The sequence below is a fragment of the Pleurodeles waltl genome, chromosome 5 (genome assembly GCF_031143425.1).
Source record: "Pleurodeles waltl isolate 20211129_DDA chromosome 5, aPleWal1.hap1.20221129, whole genome shotgun sequence".
Taxonomy (NCBI): Eukaryota; Metazoa; Chordata; class Amphibia; order Caudata; family Salamandridae; genus Pleurodeles; species Pleurodeles waltl.
In genome coordinates this window covers 594613870-594637627 of record NC_090444.1, presented here as the reverse complement: position 1 = coordinate 594637627, position 23758 = coordinate 594613870, and positions in this window count along the sequence as shown.

The window sequence follows — 23758 nt, the reverse complement described above, 5'->3', positions numbered from 1 at the left end:
AACCTCATTGTATTGTGTTATGGGAATCCTTTAACAATCCTGAGGTGCTATTTGCATGTGTGCATTATATAGATCTGTGATGAAATCCTTCTGTTGTACTGGTGCCAACAACTTTTGGGGAGGAATAATGGGTTCTCCTATTTTATCTTGTTTCATGTCTGAGGTATGTCCGTATCTAGATAACACATCAGATTGAATTTGTTGTGCACCTGGTCTATAGGTTATAACAAAGTCAAATGTGCTAAAAAAAATTAACCAGCGCATCTGACGTGGTGTTAGTGCTTTAAGTGATCCAAAAAACTGTAGGTTCTTATGGTCAGAAAAGATTGTAACTGGGTACTTGGCTCCCATTAAATGGTGCCTCCATTCTGAAAAGGCTACTTTGATAGCTAGTAGTTCCCTTTCAGCCACAGTGTAATTTTGTTCAGCTGGCAATAACTTTTTAGAATAGAAGGCTATAGGATGTAACTGGCCATCTACTGCATCTCGTTGAGAGAGAACTCCTCCTAAAGCTACTTGTGAAGCATCCGCTTCAACAAAAAAGGGCAAGTCAGGATCAGGATGTTTCAGAATTGGGGCTGAAGTGAACTTTTGTTTTAGGAGTTGAAAGGCGTGTGCCGCCTCATCAGTCCAAAGAAATCGTTGCCCTTTCCGCAACAAGGTAGTTATTGGGGCCGCAATGTCTGCAAAATGTGCAATAAACCTCCTATAAAAATTGGCGAAACCCAGAAATTTCTGAATATCTTTTACAGAGGATGGTTCTGGCCAATCAGCAATAGCACTGATTTTCTTTACATCCATAGTTATTCCTTGAGGTGACAGGCAGTATCCTAAAAAGTCCACCTTGTTGACATTAAAAGTACACTTTTCTAACTTAGCAAAAAGATGATTTTCTTTTAACTTTGATAATACTGCACGAACATGTTGGGTATGTTCTTCTGAGTTCTTAGAGTAAATGAGGATGCCGTCTATGTATACTATGACACAAACGTCCAGGAATTCGTGTAGGACCTCATTTATAAAGAACTGAAAGGCCGCAGGGGCATTACATAACCCAAAGGGCATTACTGTGTACTCAAATAAACCAAACTTTGTCTTGAAAGCTGTCTTCCACTCATCCCCCTCTTTTACTCGGACCAGGTGGTAAGCTCCCCGCAGATCTAGTTTAGTGTATACAGTAGAATGTCTTAATTGATCCAACAACACAGGTATTAGAGGAAGAGGATATTTATTCTTTATTGTAGCCTTATTTAGTCCTCTATAATCGATACACGCGCGCAGGGATTTATCCGGCTTCGGGATAAAAAAGAGTGGAGATGACACCGGAGATGTGGAATGACGGATGAACCCAGACTGTAGTAGGTCATCTAGGTAGGTTCTTAAGTATTTGGTTTCTTCGTCAGTCAAAGAATATACTCTGTTATTAGGTAAAGGGGCCCCTGGGATAAGATCTATACGGCAGTCATAAGACCGATGTGGGGGCAGCACACTAGCCTTTACTGGATCAAAGACGTCTTTAAAGTCAGAATATTCAGGAGGGAGACTTGGTTCATCTTGTGTAACACTAGCACAGTGTAATACTGTGCTCTGTTCTGTACCTGCTTCTTGATAGCAATTGGTTCTACAGAAAGAGGAATCCAAAGTAACAGTTCTATTCACCCAATCAATTTTTGGGTTATGAGTTGTTAACCAGGGTACCCCGAGAATCAAACCAAAATTAGGAGTATCTATCAGATCAAAGCTAATCACCTCTGTGTGCCCGTTCTGACAGACCATAACAAGTGGACTTGTTTGTTTTGTGATTAATCCAGAGGTCAATTCTGACCCATCCACTGCACATACTGCTTCTGGACAAGGCTTTAGGCACATAGGAAGTCCTAAGATTTCAGCTAACTTATTATCCACAAAATTTCCTGTCGCGTCTGAGTTCAGTAGGACAGGGAGAGAATGCCTCACTTGGGTAGTAACAATTAAAACGACCTGAATTATGAAATGTCTAGGCATGTGCGGTACCCTGAAGGCTGCAGCATTAGAGGTTTGATTAAGATGTTTTCTCGAACAAGTAACCTCTCCCCTTGTCGAGCTTAATCGTTTCCCGATTCAGTTGAGGAGGTGGAGGAAACAGCACCCTTTCGTGGAGTTTTAGGCTTTACTGGACATTCTCTGGCAAAGTGACCTGCCCTGCCACAATATAAACATAATTGACATTTTCTCCTTCTTTCTTTTTCCTGTGATGTGAGTGGACCTCTGAGTGTCCCTATTTGCATAGGCTCTGGTTCAGGGAGTTTATTATCTGTGTCTTTCTTCTCGTGTCTAATAAAAGTTAACCGTGATTCCAGTTTGTATTTATCTCCCTTTCTTTCTCCTAGTCTATGTTCTAATTTCACAACTAAATCTACAAAGTCCGAATAGTCTTTTGGCAAATCAACGATATGAGCCAGCGCGTCTTTTAACTCGTCTCTCAAACCTTTATAAAAAAGGGAGACACGCTTTTCTTCTGGCCACTGTGTCTCGGTGAGTAAACGATTAAAACTAGTGAGATAGGTCAATAAATCCTTGTTACCTTGTTTAAGATTTAAAAGCTCATTATCACTTGCCTGCATGAAAGTGTGTTTTGCAAAAAGGCTGGTCATGGTACGTTTAAATTGATTCCAATTATGGAGGATGGGATCATCTCTATCCACGAAAGGAATTGACCAATTGGCTGCTGTGCCACCCAAATAAGACAAGACGAATGCCACTTTCGTATCATCAGTAGGGAACTGTTGTGGCTTACAAATGAAGTGTAATTGACATTGATTGATAAAAACATGGAATTTGTTACTATCTCCATGAAAACGTTCAGGTGCTGCTAAGGGCACAACATTAGGAACATTAACAGTAACCTCAACTGGGGAAGGCAAAGTTGTATGTTTTGATGGCGCCCCTGTCTCTGAGGAGGTTTTAAACAAAGGCGTAGAAGCTGTGTTCCACTGAGATCCCCTAAATTTATACCTGCTTAAATCCTGTTTTAAAGAGGTATTCTCCATCTTTAATCTCTCTATTTCCTCTTGCATATGTTGCAAGATGCCAGACACTGATTCATTATGAGCCAAGTCCTCATTTAGGGCCTGCGCCATATCCGTGACGTCAATGCCCTCTATTTCTTCCCCGGTATTCATCGTCCACCAGAACTGACATTTTTTAAGGCTTGTGCTTCTGTCAAAGCCCAGCTCACCTGAGTTCTTGTTCAGTTCTGATGGAGGTTGAAGACAATCCGACCCCACCCTGAAACTGCTTGTTCCAGCACACTAGTTTTTAAAACAGTGCACTAAGAACAGAAGCTCAAGGGAAGGGGGGAAGTGGATAAAATAAAAAAGAGAGACAACACCGTTCTTGCGTTTCCACTGTTGAAGTGCTGCACAAATCTGCGGCCCTTTCTGACTTCTGTAGAAACTGGTGCCTAATGAAACATAAACAAAGAACAGATAAGTGCAACCTATTCCTAAATGGGTTCCTGACTATCCCTTTATTTATTAGAAGTTCTCTTCTAAAAGTACCTCTTGGATCCTGGTCTCTAGTTTCCAGGTTTGGAATGTGTTACTGCTCTGGGATGTGTTTTCTATTTCTGTAAAGCTTCTAAAAAATTAAACAAATACCGTTATCAGAATTACCAATATCAAACATTCATCATAATATAACTAAAGCCTAAATTCCCAATAGCAGACTCACTTTTCCCATATTTCCAGAATCTTTTATAAAACAAATACTGTACTTTTACATCAAAATACAGCATGTAATTTGTGCAAGTCCTTGATTTACTGTTTGCCTTGCTGTTAATGGTTTCCACTGTTCGATTCTTAAAAGTTCCATGAGAAAAAACAATGTTTGCTTCACAAAGTTCTGCAAAATATTCTTGTAACAAAGAGTTTGAATCACAATGTTCATGGAAGGTATTTCGTTTCAAATTGTCTATACACGAATCCAGAAATTGTTGTCAAAGTTCTTTCAGGTAATAAAAGGTTTTGCACTTACTTGTTGCTGGCAAGAGATACTGATCAGTCTAACCTTGTCTTCTTTCTCTTTTGCAGGTTACTCATAGGAGAGAGGCTGAAGCAAGGAGGAACCGGAAACCGGAAGAAGGAAGAGCCAGAAGCTGCGCCCATTGAAGTCAATGAAAGTCTGTAAAGAGCAGGAGTGCCAGCGCCGAGGGATCTGTTCTCAGGTAAGCGGGAGGTAGACGAGCACAAGCACTGGTTGAGGCTCGGGGGATGCCTTTTATAGACAGGGCTGGGTGTGGTTTGAAGGGCTGGGTGTGGTCCTCACATGCTGCACATGTTCTTGGAAGGTGTGCAGAGCTGGGTGTGGTTTGAAGAGCTGGGTGTGGTCCTCACATGCTGCACATGTTCTTGAAAGATGTGCAGAGTTTCAGTTATTATACAAATGAGTTGGATTAACACATGGCCTAGGGAGGAGTATTTTAAAGAAGCCTTGGTAAAAGCAAGGCCCAATGTGTAAACAAAACAGCACATTAAACAACATACACAGAAGCCTAGGGGGGGGGAAGGTGAGATAACAAGAAAGGCTTTCAATAGTAAGTTTAAAAGGGAGCTATTACAGAACCCACTAGTGCAGTGAGAGGGGACATGCTCTTTGCTGTGTACAAACCCTAACAGTTGCCCCCCTCAAAGGCCCTCCTACAGGACGGGGTTTTCCTGGATTTTTTAAATAAAACCGTCTAATCAGCTGTGGGGCATGTACATATGATGCTGGTTCCCATGAATTCTCAGATTCATCATATCCTTTCCATTCTACTAAATAAAACAGACGTCCACTAATTCTTTTTGAGTCTTTTATGCTTTTCACTTCATATTCCAGATTTCCCTTAATTGGTATGGGTGGAGGTGGTGGTTCAGGTCGGGTTTTTGAGTTGTACGGCTTAAGCAAGGACACATGGAATGTAGTATGTACTGGATATTCTTTTGGTAAATCTAATTTTACTGTTACCGGGTTTACTATGGCAGTTATACTAAAGGGTCCAATGAAACGTGGTTGCAGCTGTCGGGATCCCTCTATCTTTAGGTTCTTTGTGGAGAGCCATACCTTGTCACCAATTTTATACATTGGGGCCTCAGACCTGTGTTTGTCTGCTTGTCTTTTCATGCTTTCCTTGTACTTAAATAAATGTTTCCTGGCTTTGTCTTGTATGTCACCTAACCTCGTTAGTCTATCCGTTACTTTAGGCAACAGGGAATCTTCTAACAAAATGGGTATAGCTCTTGGATGATACCCCTGCAAGAAATAGAATGGTGAGCAAAGTAGAGCTGAATGCTCAGTATTATTATAAACAAACTCTGCTACAGGGAGAGCTTCCAACCATTCGCTAGAATAATCAGCCAATAAACAACGTAGCGTTTGAAGTAAGGTTTGGTTCAGTCGTTCAGTCTGTCCATCTGTCTCTGGGTGGAAAGCAGTGGATAAGGCCACATCTATTTTCAGTTTTTCACATAATTTTTTCCAAAATCTGGAGTTGAACTGGCTCCCTCGGTCTGACACCACTTTGCTTGGCAAACCATGTAAACGCACAATTTCCCTTATAAACATATCGGCAAATTCTGCCGCCCTGGGTAATTTCCGTAATGGTACAAAATGTGCCATTTTAGATACAAAATCCACTATAACCAACACTGTTGTGAAGGATTTTACAGGTGGTAAACCTACAATAAAGTCTACGCTCACAGTGTGCCAAGGTTGTTTGGGTGTTGGCATTGGTATTAACAAGCCGTCAGGAGCCTTATGAGAAGATTTATGTCTTGCACAAATTGGACAGGTAGTGACAAATTGCTTAATGTCCTTTCTTATAGTGTCCCACCAAAAGTGTTTTTGCACATTTTCCAGGGTTTTTACCCAACCAGGATGACCTGCCAACGGTAAGGCGTGATGCCAAATTATCACCTGTGTTTATAATTCAGAGGTGGGCACTAACAGCATGTGGTCGTGACACAATAAACCTCGTTGTATTGTGTTATGGGAATCCTTTAACCAATCCTGAGGTGCTATTTGCATGTGTGCATTATATAGATCTGTGATGAAATCCTTCTGTTGTACTGGTGCCAACAACTTTTGGGGAGGAATAATGGGTTCTCCTATTTAATCTTGTTTCATGTCTGAGGTATGTCCGTATCTAGATAACACATCAGATTGAATTTGTTGTGCACCTGGTCTATAGGTTATAACAAAGTCAAATGTGCTAAAAAAAATTAACCAGCGCATCTGACGTGGTGTTAGTGCTTTAAGTGATCCAAAAAACTGTAGGTTCTTATGGTCAGAAAAGATTGTAACTGGGTACTTGGCTCCCATTAAATGGTGCCTCCATTCTGAAAAGGCTACTTTGATAGCTAGTAGTTCCCTTTCAGCCACAGTGTAATTTTGTTCAGCTGGCAATAACTTTTTAGAATAGAAGGCTATAGGATGTAACTGGCCATCTACTGCATCTCGTTGAGAGAGAACTCCTCCTAAAGCTACTTGTGAAGCATCCGCTTCAACAAAAAAGGGCAAGTCAGGATCAGGATGTTTCAGAATTGGGGCTGAAGTGAACTTTTGTTTTAGGAGTTGAAAGGCGTGTGCCGCCTCATCAGTCCAAAGAAATCGTTGCCCTTTCTGCAACAAGGTAGTTATTGGGGCCGCAATGTCTGCAAAATGTGCAATAAACCTCCTATAAAAATTGGCGAAACCCAGAAATTTCTGAATATCTTTTACAGAGGATGGTTCTGGCCAATCAGCAATAGCACTGATTTTCTTTACATCCATAGTTATTCCTTGAGGTGACAGGCAGTATCCTAAAAAGTCCACCTTGTTGACATTAAAAGTACACTTTTCTAACTTAGCAAAAAGATGATTTTCTTTTAACTTTGATAATACTGCACGAACATGTTGGGTATGTTCTTCTGAGTTCTTAGAGTAAATGAGGATGTCGTCTATGTATACTATGACACAAACGTCCAGGAATTCGTGTAGGACCTCATTTATAAAGAACTGAAAGGCCGCAGGGGCATTACATAACCCAAAGGGCATTACTGTGTACTCAAATAAACCAAACTTTGTCTTGAAAGCTGTCTTCCACTCATCCCCCTCTTTTACTCGGACCAGGTGGTAAGCTCCCCGCAGATCTAGTTTAGTGTATACAGTAGAATGTCTTAATTGATCCAACAACACAGGTATTAGAGGAAGAGGATATTTATTCTTTATTGTAGCCTTATTTAGTCCTCTATAATCGATACACGCGCGCAGGGATTTATCCGGCTTTGGGATAAAAAAGAGTGGAGATGACACCGGAGATGTGGAATGACGGATGAACCCAGACTGTAGTAGGTCATCTAGGTAGGTTCTTAAGTATTTGGTTTCTTCGTCAGTCAAAGCATATACTCTGTTATTAGGTAAAGGGGCCCCGGGATAAGATCTATACGGCAGTCATAAGACCGATGTGGGGGCAGCACACTAGCCTTTACTGGATCAAAGACGTCTTTAAAGTCAGAATATTCAGGAGGGAGACTTGGTTCATCTTGTGTAACACTAGCACAGTGTAATACTGTGCTCTGTTCTGTACCTGCTTCTTGATAGCAATTGGTTCTACAGAAAGAGGAATCCAAAGTAACAGTTCTATTCACCCAATCAATTTTTGGGTTATGAGTTGTTAACCAGGGTACCCTGAGAATCAAACCAAAATTAGGAGTATCTATCAGATCAAAGCTAATCACCTCTGTGTGCCCGTTCTGACAGACCATAACAAGTGGACTTGTTTGTTTTGTGATTAATCCAGAGGTCAATTCTGACCCATCCACTGCACATACTGCTTCTGGGCAAGGCTTTAGGCACATAGGAAGTCCTAAGATTTCAGCTAACTTATTATCCACAAAATTTCCTGTCGCGCCTGAGTCCAGTAGGACAGGGAGAGAATGCCTCACTTGGGTAGTAACAATTAAAACGACCTGAATTATGAAATGTCTAGGTATGTGCGGTACCCTGAAGGCTGCAGCATTAGAGGTTTGATTAAGATGTTTTCTCGAACAAGTAACCTCTCCCCTTGTCGAGCTTAATCGTTTCCCGATTCAGTTGAGGAGGTGGAGGAAACAGCACCCTTTCGTGGAGTTTTAGGCTTTACTGGACATTCTCTGGCAAAGTGACCTGCCCTGCCACAATATAAACATAATTGAAATTTTCTCCTTCTTTCTTTTTCCTCTGATGTGAGTGGACCTCTGAGTTTCCCTATTTGCATAGGCTCTGGTTCAGGGAGTTTATTATCTGTGTCTTTCTTCTCGTGTCTAATAAAAGTTAACCGTGATTCCAGTTTGTATTTATCTCCCTTTCTTTCTCCTAGTCTATGTTCTAATTTCACAACTAAATCTACAAAGTCCGAATAGTCTTTTGGCAAATCAACGATATGAGCCAGCGCGTCTTTTAACTCGTCTCTCAAACCTTTATAAAAAAGGGAGACACGCTTTTCTTCTGGCCACTGTGTCTCGGTGAGTAAACGATTAAAACTAGTGAGATAGGTCAATAAATCCTTGTTACCTTGTTTAAGATTTAAAAGCTCATTATCACTTGCCTGCATGAAAGTGTGTTTTGCAAAAATGCTGGTCATGGTACGTTTAAATTGATTCCAATTATGGAGGATGGGATCATCTCTATCCACGAAAGGAATTGACCAATTGGCTGCTGTGCCACCCAAATAAGACAAGACGAATGCCACTTTCGTATCATCAGTAGGGAACTGTTGTGGCTTACAAATGAAGTGTAATTGACATTGATTGATAAAAACATGGAATTTGTTACTATCTCCATGAAAACGTTCAGGTGCTGCTAAGGGCACAACATTAGGAACATTAACAGTAACCTCAACTGGGGAAGGCAAAGTTGTATGTTTTGATGGCGCCCCTGTCTCTGAGGAGGTTTTAAACAAAGGCGTAGAAGCTGTGTTCCACTGAGATCCCCTAAATTTATACCTGCTTAAATCCTGTTTTAAAGAGGTATTCTCCATCTTTAATCTCTCTATTTCCTCTTGCATATGTTGCAAGATGCCAGACACTGATTCATTATGAGCCAAGTCCTCATTTAGGGCTTGCGCCATATCCGTGACGTCAATGCCCTCTATTTCTTCCCCGGTATTCATCGTCCACCAGAACTGACATTTTTTAAGGCTTGTGCTTCTGTCAAAGCCCAGCTCACCTGAGTTCTTGTTCAGTTCTGATGGAGGTTGAAGACAATCCGACCCCACCCTGAAACTGCTTGTTCCAGCACACTAGTTTTTAAAACAGTGCACTAAGAACAGAAGCTCAAGGGAAGGGGGGAAGTGGATAAAATAAAAAAGAGAGACAACACCGTTCTTGCGTTTCCACTGTTGAAGTGCTGCACAAATCTGCGGCCCTTTCTGACTTCTGTAGAAACTGGTGCCTAATGAAACATAAACAAAGAACAGATAAGTGCAACCTATTCCTAAATGGGTTCCTGACTATCCCTTTATTTATTAGAAGTTCTCTTCTAAAAGTACCTCTTGGATCCTGGTCTCTAGTTTCCAGGTTTGGAATGTGTTACTGCTCTGGGATGTGTTTTCTATTACTGTAAAGCTTCTAAAAAATTAAACAAATACCGTTATCAGAATTACCAATATCAAACATTCATCATAATATAACTAAAGCCTAAATTCCCAATAGCAGACTCACTTTTCCCATATTTCCAGAATCTTTTATAAAACAAATACTGTACTTTTACATCAAAATACAGCATGTAATTTGTGCAAGTCCTTGATTTACTGTTTGCCTTGCTGTTAATGGTTTCCACTGTTCGATTCTTAAAAGTTCCATGAGAAAAAACAATGTTTGCTTCACAAAGTTCTGCAAAATATTCTTGTAACAAAGAGTTTGAATCACAATGTTCGTGGAAGGTATTTCGTTTCAAATTGTCTATACACGAATCCAGAAATTGTTGTCAAAGTTCTTTCAGGTAATAAAAGGTTTTGCACTTACTTGTTGCTGGCAAGAGATACTGATCAGTCTAACCTTGTCTTCTTTCTCTTTTGCAGGTTACTCATAGGAGAGAGGCTGAAGCAAGGAGGAACCGGAAACCGGAAGAAGGAAGAGCCAGAAGCTGCGCCCATTGAAGTCAATGAAAGTCTGTAAAGAGCAGGAGTGCCAGCGCCGAGGGATCTGTTCTCAGGTAAGCGGGAGGTAGACGAGCACAAGCACTGGGTGAGGCTCGGGGGATGCCTTTTATAGACAGGGCTGGGTGTGGTTTGAAGGGCTGGGTGTGGTCCTCACATGCTGCACATGTTCTTGGAAGGTGTGCAGAGCTGGGTGTGGTTTGAAGAGCTGGGTGTGGTCCTCACATGCTGCACATATTCTTGAAAGGTGTGCAGAGTTTCAGTTATTATACAAATGAGTTGGATTAACACATGGCCTAGGGAGGAGTATTTTAAAGAAGCCTTGGTAAAAGCAAGGCCCAATGTGTAAACAAAACAGCACATTAAACAACATACACAGAAGCCTAGGGGGGGGGAAGGTGAGATAACAAGAAAGGCTTTCAATAGTAAGTTTAAAAGGGAGCTATTACAGAACCCACTAGTGCAGTGAGAGGGGACATGCTCTTTGCTGTGTACAAACCCTAACCGTTGCCCCCCTCAAAGGCCCTCCTACAGGACGGGGTTTTCCTGGATTTTTTAAATAAAACCGTCTAATCAGCTGTGGGGCATGTACATATGATGCTGGTTCCCATGAATTCTCAGATTCATCATATCCTTTCCATTCTACTAAATAAAACAGACGTCCACTAATTCTTTTTGAGTCTTTTATGCTTTTCACTTCATATTCCAGATTTCCCTTAATTGGTATGGGTGGAGGTGGTGGTTCAGGTCGGGTTTTTGAGTTGTACGGCTTAAGCAAGGACACATGGAATGTAGTATGTACTGGATATTCTTTTGGTAAATCTAATTTTACTGTTACCGGGTTTACTATGGCAGTTATACTAAAGGGTCCAATGAAACGTGGTTGCAGCTTTCGGGATCCCTCTATGTTTAGGTTCTTTGTGGAGAGCCATACCTTGTCACCAATTTTATACATTGGGGCCTCAGACCTGTGTTTGTCTGCTTGTCTTTTCATGCTTTCCTTGTACTTTAATAAATGTTTCCTGGCTTTGTCTTGTATGTCACCTAACCTCGTTAGTCTATCCGTTACTTTAGGCAACAGGGAATCTTCTAACAAAATGGGTATAGCTCTTGGATGATACCCCTGCAAGAAATAGAATGGTGAGCAAAGTAGAGCTGAATGCTCAGTATTATTATAAACAAACTCTGCTACAGGGAGAGCTTCCAACCATTCACTAGAATAATCAGCCAATAAACAACGTAGCGTTTGAAGTAAGGTTTGTTTCAGTCGTTCAGTCTGTCCATCTGTCTCTGGGTGGAAAGCAGTGGATAAGGCCACATCTATTTTCAGTTTTTCACATAATTTTTTCCAAAATCTGGAGTTGAACTGGCTCCCTCGGTCTGACACCACTTTGCTTGGCAAACCATGTAAACGCACAATTTCCCTTATAAAAATATCGGCAAATTCTGCCGCCCTGGGTAATTTCCGTAATGGTACAAAATGTGCCATTTTAGATACAAAATCCACTATAACCAACACTGTTGTGAAGGATTTTACAGGTGGTAAACCTACAATAAAGTCTACGCTCACAGTGTGCCAAGGTTGTTTGGGTGTTGGCATTGGTATTAACAAGCCGTCAGGAGCCTTATGAGAAGATTTATGTCTTGCACAAATTGGACAGGTAGTGACAAATTGCTTAATGTCCTTTCTTATAGTGTCCCACCAAAAGTGTTTTTGCACATTTTCCAGGGTTTTTACCCAACCAGGATGACCTGCCAACGGTGAGGCGTGATGCCAAATTATCACCTGTGTTTGTAATTCAGAGGTGGGCACTAACAGCATGTGGTCGTGATACAATAAACCTCGTTGTATTGTGTTATGGGAATCCTTTAACCAATCCTGAGGTGCTATTTGCATGTGTGCATTACATAGATCTGTGATGAAATCCTTCTGTTGTACTGGTGCCAACAACTTTTGGGGAGGAATAATGGGTTCTCCTATTTTATCTTGTTTCATGTCTGAGGTATGTCCGTATCTAGATAACACATCAGATTGAATTTGTTGTGCAACTGGTCTATAGGATATAACAAAGTCAAATGTGCTAAAAAAAATTAACCAGCGCATCTGACGTGGTGTTAGTGCTTTAAGTGATCCAAAAAACTGTAGGTTCTTATGGTCAGAAAAGATTGTAACTGGGTACTTGGCTCCCATTAAATGGTGCCTCCATTCTGAAAAGGCTACTTTGATAGCTAGTAGTTCCCTTTCAGCCACAGTGTAATTTTGTTCAGCTGGCAATAACTTTTTAGAATAGAAGGCTATAGGATGTAACTGGCCATCTACTGCATCTCGTTGAGAGAGAACTCCTCCTAAAGCTACTTGTGAAGCATCCGCTTCAACAAAAAAGGGCAAGTCAGGATCAGGATGTTTCAGAATTGGGAATGAAGTGAACTTTTGTTTTAGGAGTTGAAAGGCGTGTGCCGCCTCATCAGTCCAAAGAAATCGTTGCCCTTTCCGCAACAAGGTAGTTATTGGGGCCGCAATGTCTGCAAAATGTGCAATAAACCTCCTATAAAAATTGGCGAAACCCAGAAATTTCTGAATATCTTTTACAGAGGATGGTTCTGGCCAATCAGCAATAGCACTGATTTTCTTTACATCCATAGTTATTCCTTGAGGTGACAGGCAGTATCCTAAAAAGTCCACCTTGTTGACATTAAAAGTACACTTTTCTAACTTAGCAAAAAGATGATTTTCTTTTAACTTTGATAATACTGCACGAACATGTTGGGTATGTTCTTCTGAGTTCTTAGAGTAAATGAGGATGTCGTCTATGTATACTATGAAACAAACGTCCAGGAATTCGTGTAGGACCTCATTTATAAAGAACTGAAAGGCCGCAGGGGCATTACATAACCCAAAGGGCATTACTGTGTACTCAAATAAACCAAACTTTGTCTTGAAAGCTGTCTTCCATTCATCCCCCTCTTTTACTCGGACGAGGTGGTAAGCTCCCCGCAGATCTAGTTTAGTGTATACAGTAGAATGTCTTAATTGATCCAACAACACAGGTATTAGAGGAAGAGGATATTTATTCTTTATTGTAGCCTTATTTAGTCCTCTATAATCGATACACGCGCGCAGGGATTTATCCGGCTTCGGGATAAAAAAGAGTGGAGATGACACCGGAGATGTGGAATGACGGATGAACCCAGACTGTAGTAGGTCATCTAGGTAGGTTCTTAAGTATTTGGTTTCTTCGTCAGTCAAAGCATATACTCTGTTATTAGGTAAAGGGGCCCCTGGGATAAGATCTATACGGCAGTCATAAGACCGATGTGGGGGCAGCACACTAGCCTTTACTGGATCAAAGACGTCTTTAAAGTCAGAATATTCAGGAGGGAGACTTGGTTCATCTTGTGTAACACTAGCACAGTGTAATACTGTGCTCTGTTCTGTACCTGCTTCTTGATAGCAATTGGTTCTACAGAAAGAGGAATCCAAAGTAACAGTTCTATTCACCCAATCAATTTTTGGGTTATGAGTTGTTAATCAGGGTACCCCGAGAATCAAACCAAAATTAGGAGTATCTATCAGATCAAAGCTAATCACCTCTGTGTGCCCGTTCTGACAGACCATAACAAGTGGACTTGTTTGTTTTGTGATTAATCCAGAGGTCAATTCTGACCCATCCACTGCACATACTGCTTCTGGACAAGGCTTTAGGCACATAGGAAGTCCTAAGATTTCAGCTAACTTATTATCCACAAAATTTCCTGTTGCGCCTGAGTCCAGTAGGACAGGGAGAGAATGCCTCACTTGGGTAGTAACAATTAAAACGACCTGAATTATGAAATGTCTAGGTATGTGCGGTACCCTGAAGGCTGCAGCATTAGAGGTTTGATTAAGATGTTTTCTCGAACAAGTAACCTCTCCCCTTGTGGAGCTTAATCGTTTCCCGATTCAGTTGAGGAGGTGGCTGAAACAGCACCCTTTCGTGGAGTTTTAGGCTTTACTGGACATTCTCTGGCAAAGTGACCTGCCCTGCCACAATATAAACATAATTGAAATTTTCTCCTTCTTTCTTTTTCCTCTGATGTGAGTGGACCTCTGAGTGTCCCTATTTGCATAGGCTCTGGTTCAGGGAGTTTATTATCTGTGTCTTTCTTCTCGTGTCTAATAAAAGTTAACCGTGATTCCAGTTTGTATTTATCTCCCTTTCTTTCTCCTAGTCTATGTTCTAATTTCACAACTAAATCTACAAAGTCCGAATAGTCTTTTGGCAAATCAACGATATGAGCCAGCGCGTCTTTTAACTCGTCTCTCAAACCTTTATAAAAAAGGGAGACACGCTTTTCTTCTGGCCACTGTGTCTCGGTGAGTAAACGATTAAAACTAGTGAGATAGGTCAATAAATCCTTGTTACCTTGTTTAAGATTTAAAAGCTCATTATCACTTGCCTGCATGAAAGTGTGTTTTGCAAAAAGGCTGGTCATGGTACGTTTAAATTGATTCCAATTATGGAGGATGGGATCATCTCTATCCACGAAAGGAATTGACCAATTGGCTGCTGTGCCACCCAAATAAGACAAGACGAATGCCACTTTCGTATCATCAGTAGGGAACTGTTGTGGCTTACAAATGAAGTGTAATTGACATTGATTGATAAAAACATGGAATTTGTTACTATCTCCATGAAAACGTTCAGGTGCTGCTAAGGGCACAACATTAGGAACATTAACAGTAACCTCAACTGGGGAAGGCAAAGTTGTATGTTTTGATGGCGCCCCTGTCTCTGAGGAGGTTTTAAACAAAGGCGTAGAAGCTGTGTTCCACTGAGCTCCCCTAAATTTATACCTGCTTAAATCCTGTTTTAAAGAGGTATTCTCCATCTTTAATCTCTCTATTTCCTCTTGCATATGTTGCAAGATGCCAGACACTGATTCATTATGAGCCAAGTCCTCATTTAGGGCCTGCGCCATATCCGTGACGTCAATGCCCTCTATTTCTTCCTCGGTATTCATCGTCCACCAGAACTGACATTTTTTAAGGCTTGTGCTTCTGTCAAAGCCCAGCTCACCTGAGTTCTTGTTCAGTTCTGATGGAGGTTGAAGACAATCCGACCCCACCTTGAAACTGCTTGTTCCAGCACACTAGTTTTTAAAACAGTGCACTAAGAACAGAAGCTCAAGGGAAGGGGGGAAGTGGATAAAATAAAAAAGAGAGACAACACAGTTCTTGCGTTTCCACTGTTGAAGTGCTGCACAAATCTGCGGCCCTTTCTGACTTCTGTAGAAACTGGTGCCTAATGAAACATAAACAAAGAACAGATAAGTGCAACCTATTCCTAAATGGGTTCCTGACTATCCCTTTATTTATTAGAAGTTATCTTCTAAAAGTACCTCTTGGATCCTGGTCTCTAGTTTCCAGGTTTGGAATGTGTTACTGCTCTGGGATGTGTTTTCTATTACTGTAAAGCTTCTAAAAAATTAAACAAATACCGTTATCAGAATTACCAATATCAAACATTCATCATAATATAACTAAAGCCTAAATTCCCAATAGCAGACTCACTTTTCCCATATTTCCAGAATCTTTTATAAAACAAATACTGTACTTTTACATCAAAATACAGCATGTAATTTGTGCAAGTCCTTGATTTACTGTTTGCCTTGCTGTTAATGGTTTCCACTGTTCGATTCTTAAAAGTTCCATGAGAAAAAACAATGTTTGCTTCACAAAGTTCTGCAAAATATTCTTGTAACAAAGAGTTTGAATCACAATGTTCGTGGAAGGTATTTCGTTTCAAATTGTCTATACACGAATCCAGAAATTGTTGTCAAAGTTCTTTCAGGTAATAAAAGGTTTTGCACTTACTTGTTGCTGGCAAGAGATACTGATCAGTCTAACCTTGTCTTCTTTCTCTTTTGCAGGTTACTCATAGGAGAGAGGCTGAAGCAAGGAGGAACCGGAAACCGGAAGAAGGAAGAGCCAGAAGCTGCGCCCATTGAAGTCAATGAAAGTCTGTAAAGAGCAGGAGTGCCAGCGCCGAGGGATCTGTTCTCAGGTAAGCGGGAGGTAGACGAGCACAAGCACTGGGTGAGGCTCGGGGGATGCCTTTTATAGACAGGGCTGGGTGTGGTTTGAAGGGCTGGGTGTGGTCCTCACATGCTGCACATGTTCTTGGAAGGTGTGCAGAGCTGGGTGTGGTTTGAAGAGCTGGGTGTGGTCCTCACATGCTGCACATGTTCTTGAAAGGTGTGCAGAGTTTCAGTTATTATACAAATGAGTTGGATTAACACATGGCCTAGGGAGGAGTATTTTAAAGAAGCCTTGGTAAAAGCAAGGCCCAATGTGTAAACAAAACAGCACATTAAACAACATACACAGAAGCCTGGGGGGGTGGAAGGTGAGATAACAAGAAAGGCTTTCAATAGTAAGTTTAAAAGGGAGCTATTACAGAACCCACTAGTGCAGTGAGAGGGGACATGCTCTTTGCTGTGTACAAACCCTAACAGTTGCCCCCCTCAAAGGCCCTCCTACAGGCCGGGGTTTTCCTGGATTTTTTAAATAAAACCGTCTAATCAGCTGTGGGGCATGTACATATGATGCTGGTTCCCATGAATTCTCAGATTCATCATATCCTTTCCATTCTACTAAATAAAACAGACGTCCACTAATTCTTTTTGAGTCTTTTATGCTTTTCACTTCATATTCCAGATTTCCCTTAATTGGTATGGGTGGAGGTGGTGGTTCAGGTCGGGTTTTTGAGTTGTACGGCTTAAGCAAGGACACATGGAATGTAGTATGTACTGGATATTCTTTTGGTAAATCTAATTTTACTGTTACCGGGTTTACTATGGCAGTTATACTAAAGGGTCCAATGAAACGTGGTTGCAGCTTTCGGGATCCCTCTATGTTTAGGTTCTTTGTGGAGAGCCATACCTTGTCACCAATTTTATACATTGGGGCCTCAGACCTGTGTTTGTCTGCTTGTCTTTTCATGCTTTCCTTGTACTTTAATAAATGTTTCCTGGCTTTGTCTTGTATGTCACCTAACCTCGTTAGTCTATCCGTTACTTTAGGCAACAGGGAATCTTCTAACAAAATGGGTATAGCTCTTGGATGATACCCCTGCAAGAAATAGAATGGTGAGCAAAGTAGAGCTGAATGCTCAGTATTATTATAAACAAACTCTGCTACAGGGAGAGCTTCCAACCATTCACTAGAATAATCAGCCAATAAACAACGTAGCGTTTGAAGTAAGGTTTGTTTCAGTCGTTCAGTCTGTCCATCTGTCTCTGGGTGGAAAGCAGTGGATAAGGCCACATCTATTTTCAGTTTTTCACATAATTTTTTCCAAAATCTGGAGTTGAACTGGCTCCCTCGGTCTGACACCACTTTGCTTGGCAAACCATGTAAACGCACAATTTCCCTTATAAAAATATCGGCAAATTCTGCCGCCCTGGGTAATTTCCGTAATGGTACAAAATGTGCCATTTTAGACACAAAATCCACTATAACCAACACTGTTGTGAAGGATTTTACAGGTGGTAAACCTACAATAAAGTCTACGCTCACAGTGTGCCAAGGTTGTTTGGGTGTTGGCATTGGTATTAACAAGCCGTCAGGAGCCTTATGAGAAGATTTATGTCTTGCACAAATTGGACAGTTAGTGACAAATTGCTTAATGTCCTTTCTTATAGTGTCCCACCAAAAGTGTTTTTGCACATTTTCCAGGGTTTTTACCCAACCAGGATGACCTGCCAACGGTGAGGCGTGATGCCAAATTATCACCTGTGTTTGTAATTCAGAGGTGGGCACTAACAGCATGTGGTCGTGATACAATAAACCTTGTTGTATTGTGTTATGGGATTCCTTTAACCAATCCTGAGGTGCTATTTGCATGTGTGCATTATATAGATCTGTGATGAAATCCTTCTGTTGTACTGGTGCCAACAACTTTTGGGGAGGAATAATGGGTTCTCCTATTTTATCTTGTTTCATGTCTGAGGTATGTCCGTATCTAGATAACACATCAGATTGAATTTGTTGTGCACCTGGTCTATAGGTTATAACAAAGTCAAACGTGCTAAAAAAAATTAACCAGCGCATCTGACGTGGTGTTAGTGCTTTAAGTGATCCAAAAAACTGTAGGTTCTTATGGTCAGAAAAGATTGTAACTGGGTACTTGGCTCCCATTAAATGGTGCCTCCATTCTGAAAAGGCTACTTTGATAGCTAGTAGTTCCCTTTCAGCCACAGTGTAATTTTGTTCAGCTGGCAATAACTTTTTAGAATAGAAGGCTATAGGATGTAACTGGCCATCTACTGCATCTCGTTGAGAGAGAACTCCTCCTAAAGCTACTTGTGAAGCATCCGCTTCAACAAAAAAGGGCAAGTCAGGATCAGGATGTTTCAGAATTGGGGCTGAAGTGAACTTTTGTTTTAGGAGTTGAAAGGCGTGTGCCGCCTCATCAGTCCAAAGAAATCGTTGCCCTTTCCGCAACAAGGTAGTTATTGGGGCCGCAATGTCTGCAAAATGGGCAATAAACCTCCTATAAAAATTGGCGAAACCCAGAAATTTCTGAATATCTTTTACAGAGGATGGTTCTGGCCAATCAGCAATAGCACTGATTTTCTTTACATCCATAGTTATTCCTTGAGGTGACAGGCAGTATCCTAAAAAGTCCACCTTGTTGACATTAAAAGTACACTTTTCTAACTTAGCAAAAAGATGATTTTCTTTTAACTTTGATAATACTGCACGAACATGTTGGGTATGTTTTTCTGAGTTCTTAGAGTAAATGAGGATGTCGTCTATGTATACTATGACACAAACGTCCAGGAATTCGTGTAGGACCTCATTTATAAAGAACTGAAAGGCCGCAGGGGCATTACATAACCCAAAGGGCATTACTGTGTACTCAAATAAACCAAACTTTGTCTTGAAAGCTGTCTTCCACTCATCCCCCTCTTTTACTCGGACCAGGTGGTAAGCTCCCCGCAGATCTAGTTTAGTGTATACAGTAGAATGTCTTAATTGATCCAACAACACAGGTATTAGAGGAAGAGGATATTTATTCTTTATTGTAGCCTTATTTAGTCCTCTATAATCGATACACGCGCGCAGGGATTTATCCGGCTTCGGGATAAAAAAGAGTGGAGATGACACCGGAGATGTGGAATGACGGATGAACCCAGACTGTAGTAGGTCATCTAGGTAGGTTCTTAAGTATTTGGTTTCTTCGTCAGTCAAAGCATATACTCTGTTATTAGGTAAAGGGGCCCCTGGGATAAGATCTATACGGCAGTCATAAGACCGATGTGGGGGCAGCACACTAGCCTTTACTGGATCAAAGACGTCTTTAAAGTCAGAATATTCAGGAGGGAGACTTGGTTCATCTTGTGTAACACTAGCACAGTGTAATACTGTGCTCTGTTCTGTACCTGCTTCTTGATAGCAATTGGTTCTACAGAAAGAGGAATCCAAAGTAACAGTTCTATTGACCCAATTAATTTTTGGGTTATGAGTTGTTAACCAGGGTACCCCGAGAATCAAACCAAAATTAGGAGTATCTATCAGATCAAAGCTAATCACCTCTGTGTGCCCGTTCTGACAGACCATAACAAGTGGACTTGTTTGTTTTGTGATTAATCCAGAGGTCAACTCTGACCCATCCACTGCACATACTGCTTCTGGACAAGGCTTTAGGCACATAGGAAGTCCTAAGATTTCAGCTAACTTATTATCCACAAAATTTCCTGTTGCGCCTGAGTCCAGTAGGACAGGGAGAGAATGCCTCACTTGGGTAGTAACAATTAAAACGACCTGAATTATGAAATGTCTAGGTATGTGCGGTACCCTGAAGGCTGCAGCATTAGAGGTTTGATTAAGATGTTTTCTCGAACAAGTAACCTCTCCCCTTGTCGAGCTTAATCGTTTCCCGATTCAGTTGAGGAGGTGGAGGAAACAGCACCCTTTCGTGGAGTTTTAGGCTTTACTGGACATTCTCTGGCAAAGTGACCTGCCCTGCCACAATATAAACATAATTGAAATTTTCTCCTTCTTTCTTTTTCCTCTGATGTGAGTGGACCTCTGAGTGTCCCTATTTGCATAGGCTCTGGTTCAGGGAGTTTATTATCTGTGTCTTTCTTCTCGTGTCTAATAAAAGTTAACCGTGATTCCAGTTTGTATTTATCTCCCTTTCTTTCTCCTAGTCTATGTTCTAATTTCACAACTAAATCTACAAAGTCCGAATAGTCTCTTGGCAAATCAACGATATGAGCCAGCGCGTCTTTTAACTCGTCTCTCAAACCTTTATAAAAAAGGGAGACACGCTTTTCTTCTGGCCACTGTGTCTCGGTGAGTAAACGATTAAAACTAGTGAGATAGGTCAATAAATCCTTGTTACCTTGTTTAAGATTTAAAAGCTCATTATCACTTGCCTGCATGAAAGTGTGTTTTGCAAAAAGGCTGGTCATGGTACGTTTAAATTGATTCCAATTATGGAGGATGGGATCATCTCTATCCACGAAAGGAATTGACCAATTGGCTGCTGTGCCACCCAAATAAGACAAGACGAATGCCACTTTCGTATCATCAGTAGGGAACTGTTGTGGCTTACAAATGAAGTGTAATTGACATTGATTGATAAAAACATGGAATTTGTTACTATCTCCATGAAAACGTTCAGGTGCTGCTAAGGGCACAACATTAGGAACATTAACAGTAACCTCAACTGGGGAAGGCAAAGTTGTATGTTTTGATGGCGCCCCTGTCTCTGAGGAGGTTTTAAACAAAGGCGTAGAAGCTGTGTTCCACTGAGATCCCCTAAATTTATATCTGCTTAAATCCTGTTTTAAAGAGGTATTCTCCATCTTTAATCTCTCTATTTCCTCTTGCATATGTTGCAAGATGCCAGACACTGATTCATTATGAGCCAAGTCCTCATTTAGGGCCTGCGCCATATTCGTGACGTCAATGCCCTCTATTTCTTCCCCGGTATTCATCGTCCACCAGAACTGAAATTTTTTAAGGCTTGTGCTTCTGTCAAAGCCCAGCTCACCTGAGTTCTTGTTCAGTTCTGATGGAGGTTGAAGACAATCCGACCCCACCCTGAAACTGCTTGTTCCAGCACACTAGTTTTTAAAACAGTGCACTAAGAACAGAAGCTCAAGGGAAGGGGGGAAGTGGATAAAATAAAAAAGAGAGACAACACCGTTCTTGCGTTTCCACTGTTGAAGTGCTGCACAAATCTGCGGCCCTTTCTGACTTCTGTAGAAACTGGTGCCTAATGAAACATAAACAAAGAACAGATAAGTGCAACCTATTCCTAAATGGGTTCCTGACTATCCCTTTATTTATTAGAAGTTCTCTTCTAAAAGTACCTCTTGGATCCTGGTCTCTAGTTTCCAGGTTTGGAATGTGTTACTGCTCTGGGATGTGTTTTCTATTACTGTAAAGCTTCTAAAAAATTAAACAAATACCGTTATCAGAATTACCAACATCAAACATTCATCATAATATAACTAAAGCCTAAATTCCCAATAGCAGACTCACTTTTCCCATATTTCCAGAATCTTTTATAAAACAAATACTGTACTTTTACATCAAAATACAGCATGTAATTTGTGCAAGTCCTTGATTTACTGTTTGCCTTGCTGTTAATGGTTTCCACTGTTCGATTCTTAAAAGTTCCATGAGAAAAAAACAATGTTTGCTTCACAAAGTTCTGCAAAATATTCTTGTAACAAAGAGTTTGAATCACAATGTTCGTGGAAGGTATTTAGTTTCAAATTGTCTATACACGAATCCAGAAATTGTTGTCAAAGTTCTTTCAGGTAATAAAAGGTTTTGCACTTACTTGTTGCTGGCAAGAGATACTGATCAGTCTAACCTTGTCTTCTTTCTCTTTTGCAGGTTACTCATAGGAGAGAGGCTGAAGCAAGGAGGAACCGGAAACCGGAAGAAGGAAGAGCCAGAAGCTGCGCCCATTGAAGTCAATGAAAGTCTGTAAAGAGCAGGAGTGCCAGCGCCGAGGGATCTGTTCTCAGGTAAGCGGGAGGTAGACAAGCACAAGCACTGGGTGAGGCTCGGGGGATGCCTTTTATAGACAGGGCTGGGTGTGGTTTGAAGGGCTGGGTGTGGTCCTCACATGCTGCACATGTTCTTGGAAGGTGTGCAGAGCTGGGTGTGGTTTGAAGAGCTGGGTGTGGTCCTCACATGCTGCACATGTTCTTGAAAGGTGTGCAGAGTTTCAGTTATTATACAAATGAGTTGGATTAACACATGGCCTAGGGAGGAGTATTTTAAAGAAGCCTTGGTAAAAGCAAGGCCCAATGTGTAAACAAAACAGCACATTAAACAACATACACAGAAGCCTGGTGGGGGGGGAAGGTGAGATAACAAGAAAGGCTTTCAATAGTAAGTTTAAAAGGGAGCTATTACAGAACCCACTAGTGCAGTGAGAGGGGACATGCTCTTTGCTGTGTACAAACCCTAACAGGGATAGTGAAGGGGATTGGCTCAGCCACGGTTGGGCTCTAAATCAATTGAACCAACATAAAGGGCATCAAACTAAGGAGACAGCATTAAAAGTATCTGGAACTACTAACTGGTTCTCCTCCTTGCACTAAACTCTCCTGGTGTGCATCTAATTCCTGTAAGTATCTAATTCTCCTGCTAAGTGTAGTCGGGATAAGTTGAAGTCCACAAAGTAATTTCTCATGCTGTCATTGGTCAGAATATCGAATGTTCACAGTAGAACCAATGATCAATAATTTTAAAAACTATGATATAGTTAGACAGTTTTCCACACATTAATGATAGGCTCCTCTTGTCCCGTTCCAGGGCCCGTTTCAGTCAAGTAACTTTAGTTGCATTGTCAGGTCCTGGGAACTTCAGCTTCTCACGCACCAAAGATACAAATGTTTCAGTAGCTAGCACATTACATTACAGCTGACAGTTCTCACAAGAAAGTTTAAGACATCGACTAGTTTAACGTGCAACAGTACACATCTATTTGGTCTACGCTGTGTGAACAAAGAACAAGTGTGAAAACAGTTTCAAACATTAATTTTATGCCATGAAGCTTAACGTGAGGCTTTGTCAACTAGGCCGATGATTGTCATAATTACTCTATGTCTAGTAAATTAAGCAAATATACGTCATTAATACGTCAGTATGATCCACTAATACATTTAATTCTATATCATGGGAGAGATAGATGGAAGAGATGTGAAGGAAAGATTGGAGAATGTTGTCATGGGAGCATCTTCTGCCTTGACAGAAGCTTATGAAGAAAGAGTCCTGGCTACAATGCATACTTTTCTGGCAGTGAGTTTAGCTGCTGTATTTTATGGTCAGTAAAATCGGATTTGTTGTTCCTGCACCCAGTAAATCTGGGTGCAGGAACACCGGTCCTTTTGTAGTAGTTTGGTATGGGTTTCCAGATGAAAAGTCTGATCTGCACAGTTCTCAATCAGGGCCCATTCCCTTATGGGCATAATTTAGATGGTCTGAGTAGGCAGACAAAGTGCAACAGCATGAGGCATGAGAAGCAATTGAAAACTAACAATGCCTTACCTTCAGTAAATGGATTTTGGATTAACCCAGTGGTTGAGGTAGGCAGGATCTATTGGGAA